At 43.6% G+C, this 23,930-nt stretch overlaps 1 long non-coding RNA gene across 7 annotated transcripts in view; it reads right to left on the bottom strand.

Moving 5' to 3' along the window:
- Window positions 1–23,930, bottom strand: part of LOC138146214 (uncharacterized) — a 134,598-nt gene that overhangs the window by 6,967 nt on the left and 103,701 nt on the right. For 2 of the 7 annotated variants that reach the window (XR_011164416.1, XR_011164419.1), the window contains 3 exons: window positions 12,672–12,805; window positions 12,297–12,441; window positions 10,532–10,740 (listed from right to left, as the gene is read on the bottom strand). This is a non-coding gene — a long non-coding RNA (uncharacterized lncRNA). Of the gene's footprint in view, window positions 1–7,556; window positions 7,736–10,531; window positions 10,741–12,296; window positions 12,442–12,671; window positions 12,806–13,099; window positions 13,171–23,930 lie in introns of those variants that run through there. The other 5 variants (XR_011164422.1, XR_011164421.1, XR_011164417.1 and 2 more) reach the window with 4 other exon arrangements.

Below are 23,930 nucleotides of genomic sequence, written 5' to 3'. Positions count from 1 at the left end.
AATTCCCAAACACCTTCACTGTCAACATCAACCAGAAATAGGCTCTAGTTCCCCCCAACACACACACACACACACACACACACGTGTGTGTGTGTGTGTGTGTGTGTGTGTGTGTGTGTGTGTGGCCCCATGAGAGTCTTGCTTTCCCAGGAGGGCATATGTCCTTGATCAGTGCACATAACCTTGGCCAGGAGAAGAATGCACACAACTTGCAGCATCAATGGTACCAGTTATAGCTCCCAGATGCAACTGGGTCACAGGAAGACTCATCATCCCTGACCAAATAGTTCCTGCCAGGGTGTTCTCAAAGTCATAGTGCCCAGACCAAACTCCTAAGCTGAAGAAACTCCTCAGCACTTAAAGGAGGAGGAGGCTGCTGTCAGTGATAACTAGACAAGTACAGAACTACTTTCACAGGCAGCTCTGTGTGATGATCAGCATAGAAGGATCCAAGCCCAGACTAAGCAATAACAACCATTGTACAGTTCACCTGAGTCAGCACCATGGACAGTATCCAGAGCCAGAGTCCTAGCTGATTTAGTACTAAGTTCTTGTCACTCACCCTGACTGGGCCCATTAGCTATTCCAGAAAAACAACTGAAAGGGAAAAGTCTAGAGAGATGGAGAAACTGGGGACAGGTGTAATTCCCTAACTTGTCTCCCCAACTTTGACATTTCACATTTTACATTACATTGAAGACACTGCCCCCGACACCCATAAAATCTCTTCCAGACTAAATATCTCCAGTTCCTTCAAATGATGCCCATATGATCCTGAGCCTCTTAGCTATCCTGATTTACAACATAATGCAGAAGAGAGTATTGGGCTTAAAGTCAAGAGGCTTGGATTTGAAGCCCAATTCCTCCATTCTGTATAACCTTGGGCAAATCACTGACTGTATGAATAACAATTACGATAAAAATAATAATAATAGCATGAACATAGCACTTTAAGGTTTGCTAAGCACTTTACAAATATTATTTCATTTGATCCTCACAGTCACCCTGTGACATAGGTACTATTATCCCAATTTTACATTTGAGGAAACTGAGGCAGACAGCTTAAGTGATTTACCCAAGGTCATATAGCTAGAAGTGTCTAATGTCAGATTTAACTCAGGTTTTCCTGACTCCAGTTCTAGCACTCTATCCACTGTGCCACCTAGCAGCCCCTCTGGGAGATACATAATGCTTATACTACCTACATCACAGGGCTATTGTGAGGATCCAGTAAACCCTGAAGGTTTTAGTGGATTGCGAGTTTAATATTAGTCAACAGTGAGATGTGGAAACTGAAAAAGCTGATGTGCATTTCAGCTTCATTAGGAGAGGCTTAACATTCAAGAATAATGAAGGATAGTCCCACTGAACTTCATACTGGTTAGACCATAATTAGAATCTTGTTGAGCTCTGGTCACCACATTTTAGGAAGGACATTGATAACCTGAAAGTATCCAGAGGAGGGTAGTCAGGATAGCTAAGAGACTCAGGGCCATCTGGGGACTATTTGAAGGAACTAGAGATGTTTAGTCTGGAAGAGATTTTATGGGGGGTGGGAGCAGGGGGAATGACACCTGTCTTCAAGAATTTGAAGGACTATCATGTGAAAGAGACCTGATCTGCTTGGCCCCTGAAGGCAGATCTAGGACTAATGGGTGAAAGTTGCTATCTAGTGACACTGTCTGCAATCTAGTGACACTGGACTCCTTGCTATTCCTTGAACAAGACATGCCATTTCCCAACTCCATGAACTTTCACTGGCTGCTCCTCATGTCTGGAATTTTCTCCCTCCTTATCTTCACTTCCAGGATTTCTTGACTTCCTTGAATTCTCAGTTGAAAGTCCTCCTTTACCAAAAACTTGTTTCTGATCCCTCTTAATGCTAATGCTTTCCTTCTGTTGACTGTCTCCAAATTATTGTGTGTATCTTGTTTGTACATAGTTATTTGCATGTTGTCTCCCCCGTTAGACTATGTACTCTTGGAAAGCAGGGACTGTCTTTTGCTTTTCTTTGTATATCTAGCTCTTAGTACAGTGCTTGAAATATAGTAGGAGTGAAATAAATGTTTATTAACTGATTGACTGAATTTGTTAACATAAAAAAAAAGATAAATTTAGACTTAATGTAGGAGAAAAAACTTCTTAACAATTTGTTGTTCAGTTGTTTTTCAGCCATGTCTGACTCTTATTGACCTCATTTGGGGTTTTCCTGGCAGAGATACTAGAGTGGTTTACCATTTCCTTCTCTGGATCACAGATGAGGAAACTGAGGCACACAGGGTTAAGTGACTTGACACCTCTAGTGTCTGAGGCTGGATTTGAACTTGTAAGGATGTCTTCCTGACTCCAGGCCCAGTACTCTAGCCATACCACCACCTAGCTGCCCCTCCTAACAGCTAGAAGTGTCCAAAAGGGAATGGACTGAACTGATTGGTAAGGTAGTTTCTTCCCTGTTATTTTATGTCTCCAAGCAAAGGCTACATAATCACTTGTTGAATATGTGACCTCCCCTAGAATAGCTATTGTTTTGGTCTTTGTGTATGTAGTGCTAGCATCTAGCATTGTACTTGACATAAGGAAGATTCTTGTTCATGTACTGATTGGACTAGATAATCCCTTCCTATTCTGAGATTCTATTATTGAGATAATGCCTAGAGAGTGCTTTTTTGCCATAAAAAGAAACCTGTATAAATCTAATGTGGTGCTTCAACAACCTCTTATTCCAGTAACATTCCTGCTTGTATTGAGGCTAGAATAACACCTCCACCACTTTCCTCAAAATAAATATGGATAGAGAACTCCAGTCTGGCTGAGTTGAAAGTAAAATCATAAACCCAAAGACTGACCGTCATATCTGGAATCATTTATTTCTCATATTATAGGTGGAGAAATAAGCCCATGGAAGGGAAGTTACTTGGCCAAGGTCATGTATCAAGAAATCAGTAGGTTGGGGGGGGGGGGCCGGGTGGCTCAGCGAGTTGGAGCACCAGCTCCAATGTCAGGATGACCTGGTGATCGAATCCGGGCTCCGACACTTGGAGCCACACCCAGAGATAACTGGTCGTGTAACCTTGAGCAAGTTACTTAAGCCCCGATTGCTTATAAAAAAAAAAAAATCAGTAGGTTCTAGAGTAGAACCCAAATGTCTTGACTAAGCTCATTGGCCTTTCCCTTCTATAGTATTGCTTCTTGGAGCTGAGTCTCCTAGAGAGTGGATGAAGGGCATGTGAGAGTGCTAAGAATGAAGTCGACCAGTGTCTGCAGCCGCTCTGACCGAGCCACTCGGGAACATTAATTGAAAATTAATCAGCTCGGCAGGCACATGATCCAGGCCGACGTGCAAATCAAAGCCAAGTGTCTCAATTAGGGAGAAAAATAGAGCAGATAAGCTTTTACAGCACAAGGCATATTTATGGGGATAATATTGTTTTTAATGAGCGAAGATACTAAAAGGCAAAACAAATGTAACATTTTAATAGAAAAAAATAAAAACATCTCATCACTGGGAAGTGGTCAGGCTCCCAGAGCTCACCTGCCACAGAGGGACAAAAGACCCCTAGTAGGTTTCTGGAACTCTGTAATGATCTGACAATCTTCCTCAGCCCACCTGGAGAAGCTGTCTCTGCCAGCATCTAAGGTCAATACTCAAGGGAGGGAGACCAGGCTGTGAACCTGTAAGAGTGAGCACCATCAGAGGGCAGAAGGCAGAGGGAAGAAGAGACAGGCACCACCAGAAAGAACGCTAGACCAGGATTCAGGAGGCATGGGTTCAAATCCTGGATCTGCTTACCATTTGTCTATGACCTTGGGCAAGTCAGTTCCTTTCCCTGGGTCTCTATTTCCCCAGCTGTTAAAGGTGGGGCTGGAGTAGATATGGAGTTAGCTATGGAGCAGCTAGTATCCTATGGTACCCTGACCCTGCCTTGGAAGAGGTATGTGATAGTGGGCAGATACTTCTCCTAAAGTGTCAGTTTCTTCATCTGTAAAATGAGGATAATAATCCTTGATCTGGGGCTGTTGTAAAGATCAATTGAGAGAATGGATGTCATAAGTACTATCTTTGTGCAAGTCAATAATTAGGCCTCACATTCTTCCAAAGATTTTAGATTTCCAAGGGGCTTGTTTCACTGTTGAGGGGTAACCAGAGTGAGAATTATTATCTCCAGTTCACAGATGAGGAAATAGAAGCTCTCATCGGTTCAATGTCTTGCCCAAGTTGGAACACCTTGGAGGTGCTTGACCTTAAACAAGACAGCAGAGCTAGGTAACTCGGTAGATAGAGCACTGGATCCAGACTCAGAAAGACCTAGGTTCAAATCTAGACTCAGAAGCTTGCTAGCTGTGTGACCCTGAGCAAGTCACTTCCTCTCTGTTTACTACTGTTACCACAGCTGTAAGATGGGGACATAACAGCACCCACCTCCCAGGGTGGTTGTGAAGCTCAAATGAGATACTTGTAAAGTGTTTGTCACCTAATAATTGTTTTTTTTTCTTCTTTTCTTACGGTTTTTTTTCTTTGCTTACATGTCTCCATCACTCCAAATTAACGACTCTGTCCCTAACATTTATATAACACTTTACTATGTGCCAGGCACCGTTCTAAGCACTTTACATTTATCGGTTCATTTGATCCTTACAACAATTCTGGGCAATCGATGCTGTTATTATCCCCATTTTCCAGATGAGGAAACTGAGGTAGGCAGAGGTTAAATGATTTGCCCAGGGTCACACAACTGTCTGAGGCTAGATTTGAACTCAGGTCTTTCCTGACTTCCAGCCCAGAGCTTATCCACTTCACCACCAGCTGCCCTTGATATACTATCACTTCCTGTAGACAACATTTTATAATGTAGATCACTTTTTTTTAATGCAGGTAGTTGTTTGCTAGGTTGTTATCCTTGGCTTCTCTGATGAAGGAGATCCCTCTCTTGACACCACTGCACATCCAGAACACCCTGCTAGTCTCTATCACAGACAGAGACCCTGGTTCCTAGCACATTGTCTCTGTCTCGTGCATACTGTTTCTGGCTTCTCTGGAACCAGGCCACAAGGTGTGTTCCCCCATAGAGGGGACTCCTGAGACAGATTGGACACAGGTAAAACACCCATCACAGTCCTATGTTCTATTGCTATCACAACCATTATCGAAAAAAAAAATCATAAATCACTTCCTCGTTGTCAATCAGTCTCCTTGGTCATCCAGGCCTTCATCTAAGCAAGCCCCAAAGAGACATAACTCATCCCATTTGTCCCCCTGGCTTCCCTGCCTATCCAGGCCCAAGCTGGAGTGTCAGGAGGTATCAAAAAAAATGAGGATTGCCTTGTATCAATTTTGTACGTTCTCATATAGGGAACCCCTGAAGTATTCATGCAGTATTAAATTTAATAGCTTAAAGTCATTAATCTAAAGCTATGAAAGCTTAATGCTGCACAGACTTCTGGAACATGCCAATTATGACATGTGGTCTCCCTCGAGAGAATGTAAGCTCCCTGAGGGCAAAGGCTGTCGCATTTCTGGTTTTGTGTCCCCATTTTACAGATGAGGAAAACAAAGCTCAAAGTTAAGTGACTTGCTAAGCATTTTAGTACCTGAGGCAGAATTCAAACTCAAATCATAGCTGGCATTTCTATAATATTTTATGTTTTTAAAGAACTTTATATGTTTTCTCAGTGATCTTCACAACCCTGGGAGGTAGCTACTATTATACCATTTTACAAGTGAGAAAAGCTAAGTGATTTATAGGGCTAATGCAACTAACTGTTGTTGTTGAGTTGTTTAGTCACTTCAGTCCAACTCTTTGCCACCCCATTTGGAGTTCTCTTGACAATGATACTGGAATGGTTTGTCATGTCTTTCTCCAGCTCATTTTACAGATGAGGAAGCTGAGGCAAACAGGGTTAAGTGACTTGACTAGGGCCACACAGCCTGAGATCAGATTTGGACTCAGGTCTTCCTGACTCTAGACCCTGCACCCTATCCACTGCACCACCTAGTTACCCTATGCAACTAACTAATAAGTATCTAAGGCAGGATTTGAACTCAGCTCTTCTCAGCTCCAGGTCTTGTGAGCTATCCACTCTACCACCTAGATGTCACTAAGTATGGAAAGCATATCACTAATAGTCTGACACCTCAGTGATTAATTCTTTGTTCATGGCAAGCCATATCTTCCCTTAAATTTTTTAAATAGCAGAATCCCATATTTATATTCTAACTCACAACCCTCTAACCCCTTAATAATAGTGATAGCTGACATTTATACAGCTCTTTGAGAACTTTGCCTACATTGCCTCATAGGACCCTCACAACACCCTCTTGAGGTGAGTGCTATGATTTTATAGATCTATAGAGAGTGCTATGACCTTATAGATCAGGAAACCAAGACTCAAAAAGCTAAAGGGTTTTCTCGGGATCACGCAGCTCAAAAACATTTGAGGCAGGATTCGAACTCAGGTTTTCCTGACTCTGAGTCCAGTTCTCTCTTTACTCACTATCATCATTTCAAGAAAAGAGAGATTTGATTAGAGTGACAAGGCTCAGTCTAGCCATCAATGCAATGTAACTTGTAAGAAAAAGCTTTTGAAGATAGCCAGGCTTAGGAGTGGCTAGGTGGTGCAGTGAATAGAGCACTGGCCCTGGAGTCAGGAGGACCAGAGTTTAAATCCAACTTCAGACACAACACAAAACTAGCCATGTGACCTTGGGCGAGTCACTTAACCCCAATTGCCCTGCCTTCCCCCTCCAAAAAAGCAAAAAGAAAAATCTTTAAAAAAAAAAAAAAGATAGCCAGACTTGTTCATAGCATTCAAATAAAATACTTTTGCCCTTTGGTATCTCCTGGGCTAGACAAAACAGTGGCAAAGTACTGTTGTTTGTTTGTTGTTAAGTCGCTTTTCACTTGGGTCTGACTTTCCATGAGCCCATTTGGGGTTTTCTTGACAGAGATACTGAAGCTTTTCCGTTTCCTTCTCCAGCCCATTCTACAGATGAGGAAATTGAGGCAAATGTGGTTACATGACTTGCCCAAGGTCACACAGCCAGTGTCTGAGGTCAGATTTGAACTCAGGAAGATGAGTCTTCTTGACTCTACACCCCTGGGCACTCTATCCACTGTGACACATAGTTGTTCCCAAAACTGAGGTAAACAGGATTAAGTGATTTAGCCAGGGTCACACTCTAGTGAGTGTTTGAGGCTAGGTTGGAACTCATGAAGTCTTCCTGATTCTATTCACTTCACCATCTAGCTGCCAATTAAGCAATGACAAAGTAGACACTGACAAAGAGTAATTAGTAGAGGCATGGAAAGGCCCACCAATCCAAGGAAATCTCCCTTACCTCCACTAACTCCAACACAGTTACCTGAATTCCCACCACCACCACTACCCACACCCCTAGAGAATTTAATGGGTGTATAAAATGTGAGAGCTGGAAGGAATGGATCTCAACTCCAGTCTTTCCCAAATCAATATGGCCACCCATCCACCAAAAGGTTCCAGACCCCTGAACTTTACTGATGCAACTACCAATGTTAGTCTTAGAATCATAGATTTTAGACCTAGGAGGAAGTTCAGGGACGCTCTAGTCTCATGCCCTCATTTGGCCGATAAGGAACCTGAGATCTAAGAAGTCCAATGCTTTGTACAAGGTCACACAAGTAGAATGTTGCCAGGCTGAGATTCAAACCCAAGTCTTTTGGTTCAATCCTCTTGCCACAGTGATTGCCACCATTTGGTCCTAAAGGGAAAAAATTATGTTGGTCAAGGCAGTAGCTAAGACAGAGAAACTGGGGATTTCCTCAAGGGAAGGAAATTACAAAGGCACCAGCAACACCTTCCTGGGGGTACTTCTTCCCCTACCCGGTCCTGCCACTGGTCCAGTGAAGGCAGTTACCCTTCCTACCCTTGTCTTGTCCACCATTCCCCTTTTTCCCATCTCTGCTCTGAGCACTTAACTCCCATCTAATCCATTTCTACCCGGGGCAGGAGAAATTGTTCTTTCTCCCTTCAGCTGAATAGAAATCTTGGGATGTCCCAGGGATTGGGAGGAGGTATCCTCCTCCTCTTCTTCAGTGACCAAACCCCAGACACTTAGACCCCTCCCAGGCTTCCTGGCCCAGGTGAAGATATTTATGGCTCTGCCCTTATGGTAAAGAGAGATGGAGGAAATTTGGAATCAGAAAGTCTTTACTGTAACCCCTTCTTGCCACCTCCCCTTCAGACTCAAAGAGAAAGCTTTTGGATTAATATCAAAATATTCTTTCAGAAATATTCTCTCCCTGGTCTCATCCAACCTTCTCATTTTCTAGAGGAGAAAACTGAGGTCAAGAGAGGGAAGACAACTTGTCCAAAGTCACACGGCAAGCTAGCAGTGGCTCCCATACTAGAACCTAGGCCTGCTGACTCCTAGCTCAAGGCTCTTTTTCCTACACAAAAAGGGGGCAGAAAAGGAGAAAGCTGAGTGGGCAAGAACATTGATCTGAGAGTGGTATCGGTGTCCCTCTTCCTCCCCAAACAACTGAGAATGGGAATGGGGACAGGCCTGGTCCAGGGCATCCCTGAGGTATAAAAGAGGAAACACTAGTCTAAACCCCTATACAGAGCACCAAGGCAAAGCCCCCTGGGAGGAAGGGGTAGGGGGCATAAATTAGCTGGAAAAAAGCCATGTTTCCATGCTCCCCCCCCCAAGGCCAGAAGCAGCTGGGCCCCAAGACCAGGACCAGACCCCAGACACCCAGTCCCACATCCTCCCCCTTCCCACCTCCTGCAGACTGACGACATTTGAAAGTTAACTTCCCACAAAAGTCACTCTCCCAGGATTAATATTTATTTCTTATGAAATTTAAATTTTTCAGTGTAATTAAATTTTTATTCATCGTGAGTTATAGATAAAAATATTTATAACCTTCCCATTCCCGCCACAGAGGACGAGGCTAGGATGGAACCAATTACCAGAGCCTGGGCCAGAGGCTGCTTTAGAGCCCCAGAGGCATGGGGGCTAGGAGGGGGAGGATGGAAGGAGGGTGAAAGGGGCTCTCTCCATCACCTGAGGCATTTACAGCAGCAATGGCCCACACCATCTCTTAGTGCTAAGGGAACCACAGAGGGAAGAGCCGGCAAGGAAGCAGCTGGGGCATGTTGGGGAGCTGTCCATGATCAGTGAGATAAAGGAGGAACTTGGAGGAGTAAACCCAGCCAGGTAGGGCAGGTGAGAAGCAAGCCCAGTCAGTGAAGGCCTATGAGCAGCTAGCTGCCAGTGATGTCCCCTTCAAGGCTCTGCTCCACTTTCCCACTGGGCTAGGTCCAGGGAGTGGTCCACGAGGCAGTCAGCATGGCACAGTGAAAAAGAGCAGAGGACTCAGAATCAGAGGTCCTGCGTTTTAATCTTGCCTCTGCCACGATTTTTTCCAACAGCCTTGGATGAATCGCTTTACCTCGCTGGACCTCAGTTTTCTCCTCCATAAAATGGGCTTTAGTGCCTCTGAGAAATGGGAAGGAGGGGAATACCCATTTCACTATCTCCTCCTTGGAGTATCAGGCCATCCTGCTCACTGGAACTTAGGATCATAGGCTCACAAAATTGGAGAAAGGGAATTTAAGGGTCACTGAGTATGACTCCTTCATTGTATAGATGAGGAAACTGAAATGCAAAGAGTGACCTGCCATGGTCAAACATCGTGTGTCAGAGGCAGTATCTTCCTTTCTTCTTTTGTCCATTGCTCTATCTAATGCACCATGGTGCCTCCCTTACGTGGTAATCTGCTGCCAGCTTGACAATCTCAGTGTCCTCAGGCCAGTTGGTTTATAGCCTCAAAAGGAGGCCCGTGGCCAGCCCAAGATGAGTGTTGCCATTTCCAACCCCTACGGACTCAGATTCTGAGGGATGCCTTCCTTGTTTTGGGAGCATCTGTCACAAACCTCCCTCAGGCTGGGACCATCTTGATAGCTAGTTGGCACAGTAGAAAGAGTGCTGGACCTGGAGTCAGGAAGACTGGGGTTAAAATCCTGCCTTAAACACTTACTAGCTATGTGACCTTGGGCAAGTCACTTAACCTCTGTCTGCCTCAGTTTCCTCATCTATAAAATAGGGAATAATAATAGTATCTACCTCCCAAGGTCACTGTGAGGAGATGCCAATGAGATATTTGCAAACAGATTTATAAACATTTAAGCACTAAATACAAGCTAGCTGTTAAAATTAATTATTGTTATTTTCTAACTCTAAGAAGATACCAACATGCAATTCTTTTTCACCCAGCTCTTGATCTAGAGTCTTGATAAGGAACCCTCTGTCCATGTATAACTGGTAGGCAGGCCCTTCTTGGAGTCCCCATTGCTTCTGTTCTCCTGGTTGTCAGGGCATCTGACTAACTTCCAGTGGTCAGCAGATAGTTTGATGTAGTGTCCTCATAGGGCCATTTTGTAGTCCGGCAAATTTCCCGGTCTTTCAATGATTTGCCATATAGGGTATTTCATCATTAGTCATAACAGGATTCTCTCACCCCTGGCTAAACAGTTGACTTGAAAATCCTACCTGAGCTAGATGATAGACCTCTTTCAACCGGCCTCTCAATCAAGTGATGGACTGGTGGTATATCTTCACCCCTCTATCTTCTGAAACTCCAAAGCACAGCTCAATAGTCAAGGAGGCAGATTCAAGATGGCAGGGTATCAGGAAGAAGTATAGGGTAACACCCCTGCCAAACCTCCTCCATGAAGATCTAGAAAATGTACTGGACAATTCTGATTGGGAAATTCAAGGGAAAAAAAATATCACAGTGAGTCATTTCTCCAGCCCAAGGCAGTTAAGGGAGACAGACAGAGAGGTCTTTGGACACTATGGCAGAGGTTTGGCCAAGAGCACTCTGCATGCAGAACATTACAGAACTTAGGAACTGGAAGAGAGCTGAGAGTGGGAACCAGAGCAGGAAGTCTCAGGGTGAGAAGAGATTCCAGGGGATCTAGCACAAGGTGCAGGAACAGGAGCCATATGGCATCTCTGTTTCCCACTACCCAGTTTCGGTTTGAACTGAAGTGGGATCTGCACACAAGAATAATAGAGAGTAGCTGTCACTACTAAACTGATTAGCAAGCACACCTCCGAAACCACAGCATGTATAGAATAAAGTCCCTGCCATCATTCTTGTTGCATGCATCAAAAATGACACATACTAAAACCATTGAACTTGAAGTTGAGGGGTCAGGGTACTCAGCATGTTCTATAGAAAATTCTGGCAGCAGGGCTCCCTGAGGATGATAAGGTATACTTCTAGACTTCTTGATTCCTGGGTTGTAGCCAATGAAGAAGGGAAAGGGAGGAAGTCTGCCATCTGCAAGCTTCCTATTTTAAATCATTATGCTTGCCAACTTTGCAGATTCAAGCAAGCCTTTTAAAAGTGTCACACACAGATACTATCCTAGAAAACTTAGACATTGTATAGCAGGAGAGTGATGGTCACCAGAAGCCTATTACATTGGACGATGACTTGTTATCTCAGAGCTATAACTAAAGAAGAGGAAAGTACAAAAGGTGTGATCAGTCAACAGTCGGTCAGCATTTATTAAGGACGTATTATGTGCCAGGAACTGTGCTAAATTCTGGGGATACAGAGAAAGACAAAAGACAAGTCCAGGGGTGTGGAGCCTGCGGTCTTGAGGCCACATGTGGCCCTTTGACTGAATCCAAACTTCATAGAACAAATTCCCTTAATAAAAGTATTGTTCTATAAAACTTGGACTTAGTCAAAGAGCCACCCAGGACCTAGAAGGCCACATGTGGCCTGAGGTCACAAGTTCCCCGCCCCTGGACAAGTCTCTTTTTTAGGGGAGCAAGGCAGGGCAATTGAGGTTAAGTGACTTGCCCAAGGTCACACAGCTAGTAAGTGTTAAGTGTCTAAGGCCAGATTTGAACTCAGGTCCTCCGGACTCCAGGGCTCTATTCACTCTGCCACCTACCTGCCCCCTGACAAGTCTCTATCTTCAAAGAGTTCACTTTCTAATGGGGGAGACAACATACAAACACCTATGCATGAACAAGATATAGATAGAATAAGTTGAAGATAATCACAGAGGGAAAGTACTAGAATTAAGGAGAATCAGGAAGGGTTTCTTGTAGGAAGTGGAGTTTTTAGCTAGGACTTGAAAGAAGCCAAGAAAGGAAGGAGATGAAGAGGGAGAGAATTTCATTCATGGGGAACAGTCAGTGAAAATGTCCAGAACTGGAAAAGGGGGGGTCTAAAGTCTCAGACCTTATTGACACCAAAAAAGGGGCAACTAAGAAAATATCAATATCTACCAACCTATATTTCCCATTTGTACAAACTCTTGAGGGTCATCAATTCAGGAGTTGAGGGCATCCTCAATGAGAGTATTCACAGAGAGTACACAGGATTCTACAAATGGCGAAGTGAACTGCATCTTGACCATTTCATAATTGTCTGAAAGCTGCAGAAAATAAAGGACCCCATTATACTTATTGTCTGTTAGATACAAATAAGAATGAGATGGAGGAGGACAAAGCACCACTTTACAAGCTCTTTTATCAGGTGCCTCTCAATCACAAATGAAGATTATTCAAGATTCCTTAGAAGATGTAATAATAGCAACAATCCAGTTCAATGACCCTCTAATAACAACCATCAAGTGAGGCATAAAGCAGGGAAGCATATGCTCACCAAAAGTATTGACCGCTGGGATGGAGGAGAATCAGTGGAGAGTCTAGATCAATGCACAATTCCCAGTAGAAGGCGGAGTCTTCCAGATGTTCCTGCCTGCAGATGACATGGCAAGTTCCAAGATAGTGTAGAACCTCATGGAAGAAATTTAAAAATCACTCAAAGGAGTCTTACTTGCCCATCTATATAGGAAAGACCAAATGGATGAAGAATATCTATTGCTCAGATTTCAACATCTGAATGAATACCCTGTAGAGCCTGTCCAACAGTATGTATATCTGGAACAGACAATACCAATGGACAGTGAGTTGGACCCATAGTTGAAAATAGGATGGATTGGGATGGATTGCTTTGAGGAAAATGCAAATCACCTTTTACTGACCCTAAAATTCTCATAGGATAGTCAGTGTGTGACACTAAGGGCTTACCTGAATCTACAAAAGCCCATCTTCTCGATACAAACATTGTATACATGTATGACAGTAAGAACTGGAACACCAATGCCTTTAAAAGCTAAAGACTAGCACCACCTAGATGACAATGGAAAGGCACATAGTGGGTAGCATACAAACAATAATAGACTCCAAAAAACAGGAATGAAGGAGGTCATTGAGGAATTATGTGACAAAGGAGATGGGCTAGAAACATGGTGAGAGCAAAGGATGACAAATGGATGGCTATAATGTTCCACCAGTATCCTCATGATGGCAAGAAAATGTAAAGAAAGCCCCTGGTACATTGGGTAGACTTCCTGCGGCAAACTGGGGATGCTATGAAGAAGAGTTGCACAAGATGGGCAGGCATGGATTAGTTGCCATGTGACTCATGGGAGAGAGCTCCCAAATTAATGAGATCACAGGTATATCTGAGTATTCTGGACAAGTAGGTGCTATGTTCAGTCGTTGCTTTCAAATGGAGTGCAAGTGCTGTCAGTGCTCTATCCATTTCAGCACCACAGAGCAAAGCCTCAGCTATTCCACCCTAGTTACAGTTCTATGATCACAAGTCTCACTGTCAGTGAATTTTCTACTTTCAAATTTAATAGACTTCTTGAGGCCATCGTTTTCCTGATATAAAATTAACCCTCAATTCTTCTAGGATCATATCTGTGACACAAAGAGCTTGTCTGAATCTCCAAAAGCCAATAACATTTGTGAGGCAGTTAACCAATTCATTCTCATGTTAATATTCTCTGTGTGGTACCAGGGGGTTCAAGCCAGCTTGCCCCTTTTTACCCTCTCCTTTTTGTTTTTCTCAAAATTAACCATGAGGGAGATCCACGTAAATGTCTTATAATGAAGGAGCCATTACTTTTAGAAACATCCTGTTCCATTTTTAAATAGATCCCATTGTAGGAAATCTACAATGTAGGAAGGGGGAAGAAGAGGAGGAAAGTGGAGGAGCAAAGGGAAGAGGAGAGAAAGAAAGGAGGAAGAAAAAAGGAGGAAAGGAATAAAAAGAGAAAGATGAGAAATGGAGGAAGGGCAGAGGGAGAGACTAGTGAAAAGGGAGAAGGAAGGAAGGAACTAGAAGAGGAGAGAGGATGGGGAGGAGGAAATGGAAGAAAAAGAAAAAGAGGAAAGATGAGAAAAGAGGGAGAGGGAGGGAAGAGGAAGATGGAGAAAGAAGGAAAGACAAAACAAAAGGAAAAAGAAAGAAGAGGAGGGGAATGGAGGAAAATGTACAGAGGAGGAGACAAGAGATGAGAAGGAAGGAGAAAGAAAAGAAATGTGTCTATGTGTGAAAGGTAGACAGGAGAGGGGAAGAGAAAGAGAGACAGACAGAGAGAGAGATGCCTGAGCCAGGAAGCACTTACTCACCTCTGAGCAAAAGAATGATTCTCTTATTTTCTCTGCCACTGAAAAAGGCAGCTATTTCCACCTAGATTATGTGGGTACTTGGCCCCTGAGACCCTTAATAATTTTTCCTTAAAACAATCCTAGAATAGCAGGCCTCCTGGGGGAGCAAAAGATGGGGGAGGAGCTGGTTCTCAGTTGTGATTCCTGCCCTATGCTCAGTTCCTTACCACACAACTCTCAGGAACGCAGGCTCTACCTGAAAAGCAGCCCCATAATCCCTCTCCACAATGCTACCTCTTAAGGTAGAGAGGGGCAAAAATCATCATTTCCATTTTAGGGGGTAGGAGACTGAGGTCTAAAAAGGGGAAGTAACTCTCCCAAGGTCATGCCTTGAGTCGACAGAAGAGCTGAGACTAAAACCATTATGTCCCAGTTCCCAGGCTAAAGCTACGGATGTGACAGTGTTCCTGATGTTGTTGAATTCACCAACCAAGACTGGGGTTGTCATAGCGAAAAAAACTGGGGTTGGCAGGGACAGGGAGGAGGGTGCCACCTGCCCCAGAGAGGTTCTCCAGACCCAGAGGCAACTACTCTGAACTGAAGGACAGTGGCCTAGTATTTAGCCATAACTAGGAATTTTAGTACCTGCAGCAAAAGGGTAAAGGTAAGGCAGTAGAAGCCATGCCCTAGAGAGTCTATAACCTCCACAACTGGACTCCAATCTATCTTTCCAGGCTGACTTCACATCACTCCCTCTCATTCCAACCAAAATGGCTTACTTGCTATAACCTCTACCTGACATCCACCTCCTTCCTCGGGCACTTTTACATAGACTGTTCCATATGACTGGAATATTCTTTCTACTCAACTCTTTTTGTTGAATTCCCTCGCTGCCTTCAAGATTCAAATGTCACCTCCTACATGAAGCCTTTCCAGATTCCACACCCCACCCCCAGTTGTTGGTGCTCTCTCCTCAGTTTCTAATGACTTTGAACTAATTTTTTATCTGTTTCATATTCATTCCAAATACATTGTTTTCCCCAAGTAGAAAGCAACCTCCCTGGGAGCGAGGTGTTTTGATTTGTCTTCATATTCCCAATATCTAGCATAGTGCATGGAATATAGTTAAGAGGAAGAGGAAGAGATAGTCTATTTAATAAGTGCTTGTTGAATGGGATTGAGTTGATTACCAGGAGCAATTTTAATTCCCAGACCCGGAGATTGGGACCCGAGGTAGTGAGGATAAACATCTTGTATCCTTTTTGTGTGAGTTACTATTTTCTGCCTGTGGTTTGCATGCTGTTTATTGGCTAAGATCCCATGATTTCCATGAGATGTGGTTGTGACTGCTTCTGTTCTTTGAGATCCAGATCTGGACTGACATAGAACCCAAGTCTTCTTAATTCAAAGCTGGCACTCTTGCCTTTTTAGGTAACAACCAGTCTCATGGTGCTACATGTCACAGATCACACAACAACCAGTAAATATTAGGAGTGATCCTCCTTGTGCAGCATTTGAATGTCTCCATCTTCCATCCTCTCCCTGAAGGCTATGATGGTCTAGCAGAGGTGCCCCCTCGCTTCATGGCACTGAACTGAACTGGGGCTGGGGGGGAGGGAAAAGCCATAGAACGAGGACCATTACTTGGGAAACTCACTCTTTGCTATTCACCTTGCTCTGAGGAGTGGTTCCTTTTCACTAATTAGAGCTGTCACTAGTCCTGGATGATTCCTCCAGATCAAGCTAGGGAGGTCATTAAACCCAAGATGGATAAGTGCTAAGCCAAGCCCTGCACCAGAGATTTATCAGACTCTGGCAGGGGAGGATTTATAAGGTTTGTTAAATTTCTAATTGAGTTTAGAGTACAGTTCCACACTCTCTGGGGCTGAGCCGTATGGAAGAGAATAAAAACAAGTGGACTGAACAGTAGCTCACTTTCTGGAAGGAGAGTTCTCTGTCCAACCAATATCTCCCACTCTCCAGCCTCTCTGACAGCTCTGGCTCCACAATCAAAGCAGCAGCAGGAAGGGGACATTTACCAGGGGGTAGCACTCAGTCTCCACAACCACCTTGCCAACTCCTGACTCAGTAACCTTAACCTAGCCTTGTAGATAATTGCCAGCCCAAAATTATGAGGCTGGGCCATCAGAATAGAATGTGGTCTATTTGTCATTCTGTGCCTCTCTGACTGAGCCCAGGAGGCTTGCTAGGTGAGGAAGCCAGCCAAGGTGATTTGTAGGACAGTTACTGTGAGCTCCTTAGATAAAGAAATAAACTGTTTCTCCCCTTCCTAATACCTTGAGGTATTATTAATACCTCTTGAGGAACTACAGGCCCCTGGGGACAAACTGAATGTCTCATAACCTTGGGAAAGTGGTATAATGAAAAGAGTGCTGGATTTAGAATCAAGAAAGTATAAATACTGCTTCAGAGACTTATTTGCTGTGTAACCCTTCACAAGTCACTTAAACTCTCTGTGCCTCATATGTAAAATGAGCCTGTTGAAACTGCTAGCCTCTGAGAAACCCTCCAGGTCTGGATCTGATCCCATGATCCTTCCTTTCTCAGAGTCATAGATTCTCCATCTATAAAATGGGGAGATTGAATTAGGTGATATCCAAATTCCCTTCCAAAGCCCAATCCTTTGGCAGATGTGTGCCCTCACTCCATCCAGATGCCAAAAGATAATAGGTCATGAGAACAGTGGGCAGCCTGAATGGTGCCTGGAGATCACTAAGAGAATGTTAGAACAGAGACGGGACCTTAGACCAGAACAAATAGTCCAATCCTTACTTTGGGAAACAAATAATCCAGTCCCCTATTTTGGGAAACTGGAGGCCCTGAGACAAAAGAGACTTACCCAAACTTTCACAGTGAGTTTGTTCCAGAGCTCAAACTAGAAACCAGGTTTCCTAAGAGCCCAAAGCTCTTTGTCCAATACCTCTGGTGGCTTCTCTCCACCCCTTCTCTATGGAATCAGGAAGCAGGGACATGCTGGTGACAAGTCATTTAAAGTCATTAAGTGTTCTCCTACTATATTTTTTTTCTTATCTTGTACTTCAGTTACATCTTAATAAGGTCATTCTATCCTTTCCAATTTTCAGTTCAATTCAATATCCATTTATTTAGCACCTTCTGTGTGCCAAGCACTGTACTAACGGCTGATTAAGAGACAAAAACACAATAAATTTTGCCCTTGAGTAACTTCTATTCAACTTGCAAATTCTTCCTTTTGGTGGAGAAAATAGGGTTCCCAAGCATTTGCTGTGTGATGTGGGGCACAGAAAGATCAGATCCCTTCCCCTTTCTGTACCTCAGTTTCCTCCTCTGTAAAATAAGTTGGTCAAGCAAAGGGCCACTAAAGGTCTGCCCACCTGTCAGTCTGCGAGTCTCCCTGTTGTCTCTCACTAGTAAGTCACTGACCCCCAAATTCTGATCCTGTCCTTCTCCCATCAGCTTTTCTTTGTTCACCAGATACCCGTACTTTGGGATACCTGGGTCCTAAGCCTGGGTTCTTCTCCCTTTACTTGACTTCCTACCTTCTAGTCTCCCAGACATGGCTCCCATGTTACCCATCCACATTTACAAGCATGACAGTTCCTCCCTACTACCTGCCTTTCCCATTACTTTGTCTTTCCTTTCTATATAATCACATGGACTTGCTGTTACCCCTTGAGAGAATGCAAGCTCCTTGAGGTCAGGGATTATGTCATTCTGGTGTTTGTATTCTCAGTGCCTAGCATGGAACCTGGAATATAGTAGATACCTAATATGCAAGTGTTGATTTATTCTTTGAAAGAACACACTGTGGTGTTAGAACTTCATCTCCTTGGGAGACAGGGCCCTCCTTAATGACAGGGACTATGTTAGTTATGTCTTTTGTATTGCCAGAGACTGACATGCTACCTGGAACATTGTAGGTGCTTAATAAATGCTTGTTGATTGAGTTGTGATAATATTTGGGAAGGGTAGAGAAAAGGGGAAGAAGAGAGAAAAAGAATGAAAGAGAGGGAGGGAGGGAGAGAAAGAAAGAAAGAGGAGGGGAGAGACAGAGAGAGACAGAGGAAGGAAGAGAGAGAAAAAGAAAAAGAGGCGGGGGGAGAGAGAGAGACAGAGAGAGTACATGAGAGTACAAAGTGCTCACTACATGCCATACACTGGTCTAAGTGCTGGGGATAGAAATACAAAAAAGTAGGACAGTCTATGCCCTCAAGAAGATTACATTCTAATGGGAGAAGACAGCACAGAAAGGGGGTTCTAAAGGAGGGGTGTGAATGGGAAGGAGACTACAGGGCTTTGGCATGGAGGCCTGGCCCCAGGGAAGATGAGGGAACCACTCACCTATCAAAGCCAAGGGATTCAGGTACAGAGTCCAGATTAGGGATGAAAAGGAAAGCAAAGTCAAGACAATAGTCTAAACAAAGAAGTCAATGGCAAGGTTCAACCATGAAGCTATCTCTCCTTATCCTATGGATCCTTAGAGGTGGGGCTTCCCTCACAAAACCTAAGGAAACCTTGGAAAGAGCTATTCAAAAGAGTCAAGGTCTTCAGCCAAATGACTCCATTGACCCAAGAATGTCCAACCTCACCTTGCTTGACTAAGCACCTCATTCACATAACTCCTAAGATCTCACTCTCTCTGGGAAGCCTTTTGAAAATATTTCATAAGGGGCGGCCAGGTAGCACAGCAAGTAAGAGCACCGGTTCCAGTGTTGAGAAGACCTGGAGATCGAATCCCGGGCTCAGACACTCAGCACCACACCCAGAAATAACTGGCCGTGTAACCTTGAGCAAGTTACTTAACCCCGATTGCTTAAAAAAAAAATAGTTTATAAATCATAAGACCTTTGGAAAAGATTTTAGAGATAATTTAGTTCAAACTTCTCATTATGCCGATGAGGAAACTGAGGCCGAGAGAAATTATTTGCCCTAAGGTCACACAGGTAGTGAATTCCACACAAAGGATTCACTGCATTACTAAGTCCTGTGTAAATATTGATATTAAGTTTAATGTGAGAAATATGGCATTTCTACGGAGATTGCTACTGAGTAGAATTGTTTATGTTGTTCTTTTTCATTTAGAGAGACCTAGACTGCTCGCCTTTTGTGAAAGCAAACTGTCCCACGATTCCTTGGGATTGCCAGGCCCTAAAACCACAAGGAGCTGGCACTCTCTGTGACTCCTCTACCTCTGACCTGCTTGTCTTACTGTCCTTGTGGGGGCTTACAATTCCACTTGGTTTACCCCAGAAGTATCAAGGATCCAGAGGGAATTTGAGGTGTCCTTTGGGATAAGACCGAGAGAAAATTGCCTGGACCTCTATGGGAATCATTTGATTTTTGGTGAGAAAGGCACATTTTTTGTGCAGACCCCAATTGGATGGACTCCTACACTGAGGGAATCATTGAAGAGTTTCCACTCAGGACAGTTTTCTTATTTGAGAAAGGAGTGAGGTCTAATCAACCCCATATCCCAAATCCCCATAGAGAGAGCTCCATAGAGTATGGAAAGCTCACTGTGGGTCAAGTGTCTGTTCCAGATGGAAACCAATGTTCTCTGTCTCTGCTCTTTCTTCTTGATTGTGGGTTAAGAATCTAGCGAGCTTTGTGAAATGTTTCCTTCTTTTGTGAATCAACAAAGATTTATGTTTGGGCATCCTTGTCATTTCCATCCATATGAGTGAGATTGCATATGATCATATGACATTGGTTATATTGAGACTTTACTATAGGGCACTGGAGAAACATGTGAATGGAAACCATTCATGCCTCCCCAGAGACCACAGAGAACTATTTTGAATTTGTGATGAGTACTGTTGTCTTAAAAGTAAAATACAACCCTGCCTATTTGCCAGGGATGTCAAATTTCGAAAGGAGAAATGTGTAGTGGGGGCCTGCCTTTGGAACACAGGCACATCTCCTAACAAGGAGACGCCCTGAGGAGCTTTGCCTGAGCATTCTCAGATCTCCTAAAATGGAGGCATTCCCATTCCTACCACTTCTGTGAACGTAGCCTCCTTGGACTGGGCTTCTTTAGAATCAGTGAGGCTGAGACAGCATCTCTCTTTCTGCCTCTCTTTCTGGCTTAGCCCCTTTCCTGCTTCTCTCAGACGGCAAAAATCCCAGGTCACCCACAGTGTGGGCATCATGTTGTTGGTGTTGTTGTTCATCCTTCCTTCTCAAAGAGGACCATGACATCAGGAAGGTGATGCCATGACATACAAGTGAGTTGGATTTAAGTGAGGAGGGCTGTGCAAAGTCACCAGCCTCACTTTCTCCTCTGGAGCCATCTGGGTCTAGTAGTCTGATATATATGAGAATAACTGGAGATGACCCCTAGGCAACATGAACTGGACCGGTGAGAAGGGAAGGACTTCCTTCCCCTGATCCCTCTCTCTTTTACCCCAGCTCTGAGAAATGGGCTGGTTTGTTTGTTTTTCTTCAATTCTGTTTGTTTTTAGTTCCAAGTCCCTGTAGTAATTCCCACTGGACCGGAAATTCAAGCTATGATGACCTTGGAGCCAAGACGGCAGGCAAGACAGTACAGCCTGCCCAGCAGAAAAGCTCAGAGAAGCCAGGGAGCCTAGAACTTGAAATTTGGGACTAGGCACTATAGAAACCAAACAAAGCTATAAACCTAATCCCCTTTGCATCCTCAAAAACTGAGATGGCTCAAGTGGAATGGAGTGGGAGGTGAACTATGCCTTCCACGTGTTGGGAATATGTTTGTGTATTTGCAATTATACCTTTTGAAATAAATATTCCTTTGTAAAAGCTAAAAAATACATTATGATATACTCTTTCTAGTACTTAGGACAGTGTCTAGTATACAGTAGGTACTTCATAAGTGCTTCTTGACTGACTTTTCTCAAAGTGATCAGATGAATTATAGTCTTAGAATGTTAAATCCAGTTAGAAGAGTGGGTTCTCAAGGTGTGGTCTGAGAACTCACTCAAAACTATTTTCATAATATTACTAAGATGTTATTTGCTTGTTAAAATACTCCTCCCTTTTCCAACTCCAGATCTGGATTTTCTTCATATACTTCAACCAAAACAATCTATCACAACAGATTGCATGCAGAAGCAGATATGAGAATTCCAGCTGTCTTCTGTTAAGCCAGACATTAAAGAGATTTGCAAAAATGTGTAAAACGATCCCCTTATTCTCACTAATTTTTTTGTTTTGGAAAATATAGTTGTTTTCATAAAATATGTTATTTATGTTAATGTTATGGGCTTATTATTGCTATTTTAAATTAATTAATATCTTTAAATTGTTTCCATTTTAATTTCTAATATAGAAAATGTTGATAGATATAACTCACTATAAACAAAAGCTCTTTGGGATCCTCAATAACTTTCAGGAATGAAAAGGGGTCCTGGGACCAAATCGTTTTAGAATTTTTGCCTTAGAACATAAGAGGAAAATGCTAGTGTTGGAAAGGTCCTTAGACTGTAAGACAAATAGAATATCACAGCTGGAAGGGATCCTGGGGGGAGAACAAGTATTTCTATAGCGTCTTATACATGCCAAGTACTGTGGTAGGAGTTTTTTTACAAATACCATCTTATCTGATATTCACAATAACCCTCTGAGGTGGGTGTTGTTATATCCCCAGTTTACAGTTGAAGAAACTGAGGCACACAGGTTAAGTGAATTGCCCAGGATCACACAGCTAGTAGGAATCTGAAGCCATATTTTAATTGAGGCTTTCTTGACTCCAGTCCTGGTACACTATACACACACTGTGCCTCTTAGCTGTCTCGATCCTAGAATGTAGGACCTAAAATATCAGAGGTGGAAGAGATTTTAGAGGCCATTTAGGCCAGCTTTCTCACTTTATGAATAAGGAAGCTGTAAGAGAAGGGATTTGCAAAGAGAGGGGAAGGCACTTTCCCAACATCACACAGCAAATGAGTGGTAGTTCTGTAACTTGGTCTCCTTGTACCTAAGTTAGGTCTTCATTCCAACATATGGTTCAAACAATTGCCTTGTCCGACCCTGTCCAGGCTTCCATCATTCTTCCCATTTCCTGCTGGGGTGTGCCTGATACCAGTCTTTAAGTACAGATGTTGGTCTGCAGCTTCTCTTTGAGGTCACATATGTCCTTTAAATTCCAGATCCAGGTGTCTGTCAGAGGATGTGAGCTCCTGGGCCCAGAGACCCCTTTCAAGAGCACTGCACAGGTGGGGCTTTCCTTAAGAGGATAACCAATAGTAATGGCATAACATGGGGAAGAGGAAGGCTCATCTTCCCATTCTCTGCTGTCTGTTCTCTCACGCCCCTCCTGTGGATTAACAGCCACCTCTTCCTCCCTGCTCTAAGGCTGAAGGGAAGGGACCAGGGATGCCAGGATAGAGACACAGGGAGCAAAGGGCCTGGTTTCCAGAGAGCCCAGAGAATGTGACCCGCCTGGTGATAGAGTGGTTGGGAGAAAATCAATAAGGCTGTGGAGCAGGAGGCAAAGCTAATGAGCCTCTGTGTCTGAGCCCATCAGCCTGGACCATGTGAGGGGGAGGCTGGACCAGGCAGGGGCAGGGAGGGGGAGGCGACACCAAGGGGCACAGGTCCTTGTAACCTACAGGGTTCTCTATTCATATCCAAAGAGTTGTTGATTTTATTATTGGACCAGACTTGAGATTTCATTGCTGTAACAAGCTATCAATGGGGAAATTTCCTGCAATATAGACCAGCATCTGTTCTACAGCTTGGTTTCTTAGGGAGTCTCCATGGTCACTAAAGGTTAAGTGACTTATCTAGGGTCACACAGGCAAACCATGTCAGAAACAAACCTTGAACTCAGATCTTACAGACTCTAAAGCTAGTTCTCTGTCCACTATTACTAAGTTGCTTTTATTAATGGTGTTGTTGTTTTTATCTGTGATCCAGTGACCAGCCTCCTCTTACAAACCAGGCTTCACCCACACTGGGATCCTGTGTTTGCAGGAAAATATCATGCTAGAGGAAAATGTATGTGACTTCAGAGCATGGGCAAACAACTGTATGAGCACAGACAGAAACTGCCCATCCAGGAAAACTAGTCTTGGGGAGAACCTGAGCCAAGGCTATAAAGAGGGTGGGGAGGGATGGGGAGGAAGGGTCCATGATGACATGGAATTTTGTGGTTATAAAGAACTCTTCACACACTGTTTAATTCTCAACACAGTCCCTTGAAGGATGTATGGCATGGTTCATTATTACCATTTTACAGATGGAGAAACTGAGTCCCACAAAGGTAAAGGGCCTTGTTCAAAGTCACACAACTAGTCAACAACAAAGACAAGACTAGAACCTGGGACCTTCTGACTCCCAATCCAGGTATTTTCTGCTATAGAACATAGTTTTTACTCCAGGCCCCAGATATAATATCTCAAGGTCTCCTCAAATGTGAAAGATATGTTTTGGAGCTTTCTGCTTCTGCCTGGTCCTGAATCCCTGTACAAAATCCTCAGGTTGG

The sequence above is a fragment of the Petaurus breviceps genome, unplaced genomic scaffold (assembly GCF_028583685.1).
Source record: "Petaurus breviceps papuanus isolate PSGF00001 unplaced genomic scaffold, PetGlider_PUasm1.0 90760, whole genome shotgun sequence".
Lineage (NCBI taxonomy): Eukaryota > Metazoa > Chordata > Mammalia > Diprotodontia > Petauridae > Petaurus > Petaurus breviceps.
Note: the sequence above shows the minus strand (reverse complement) of the source record. Positions and strands in the feature narration are given on the sequence as shown.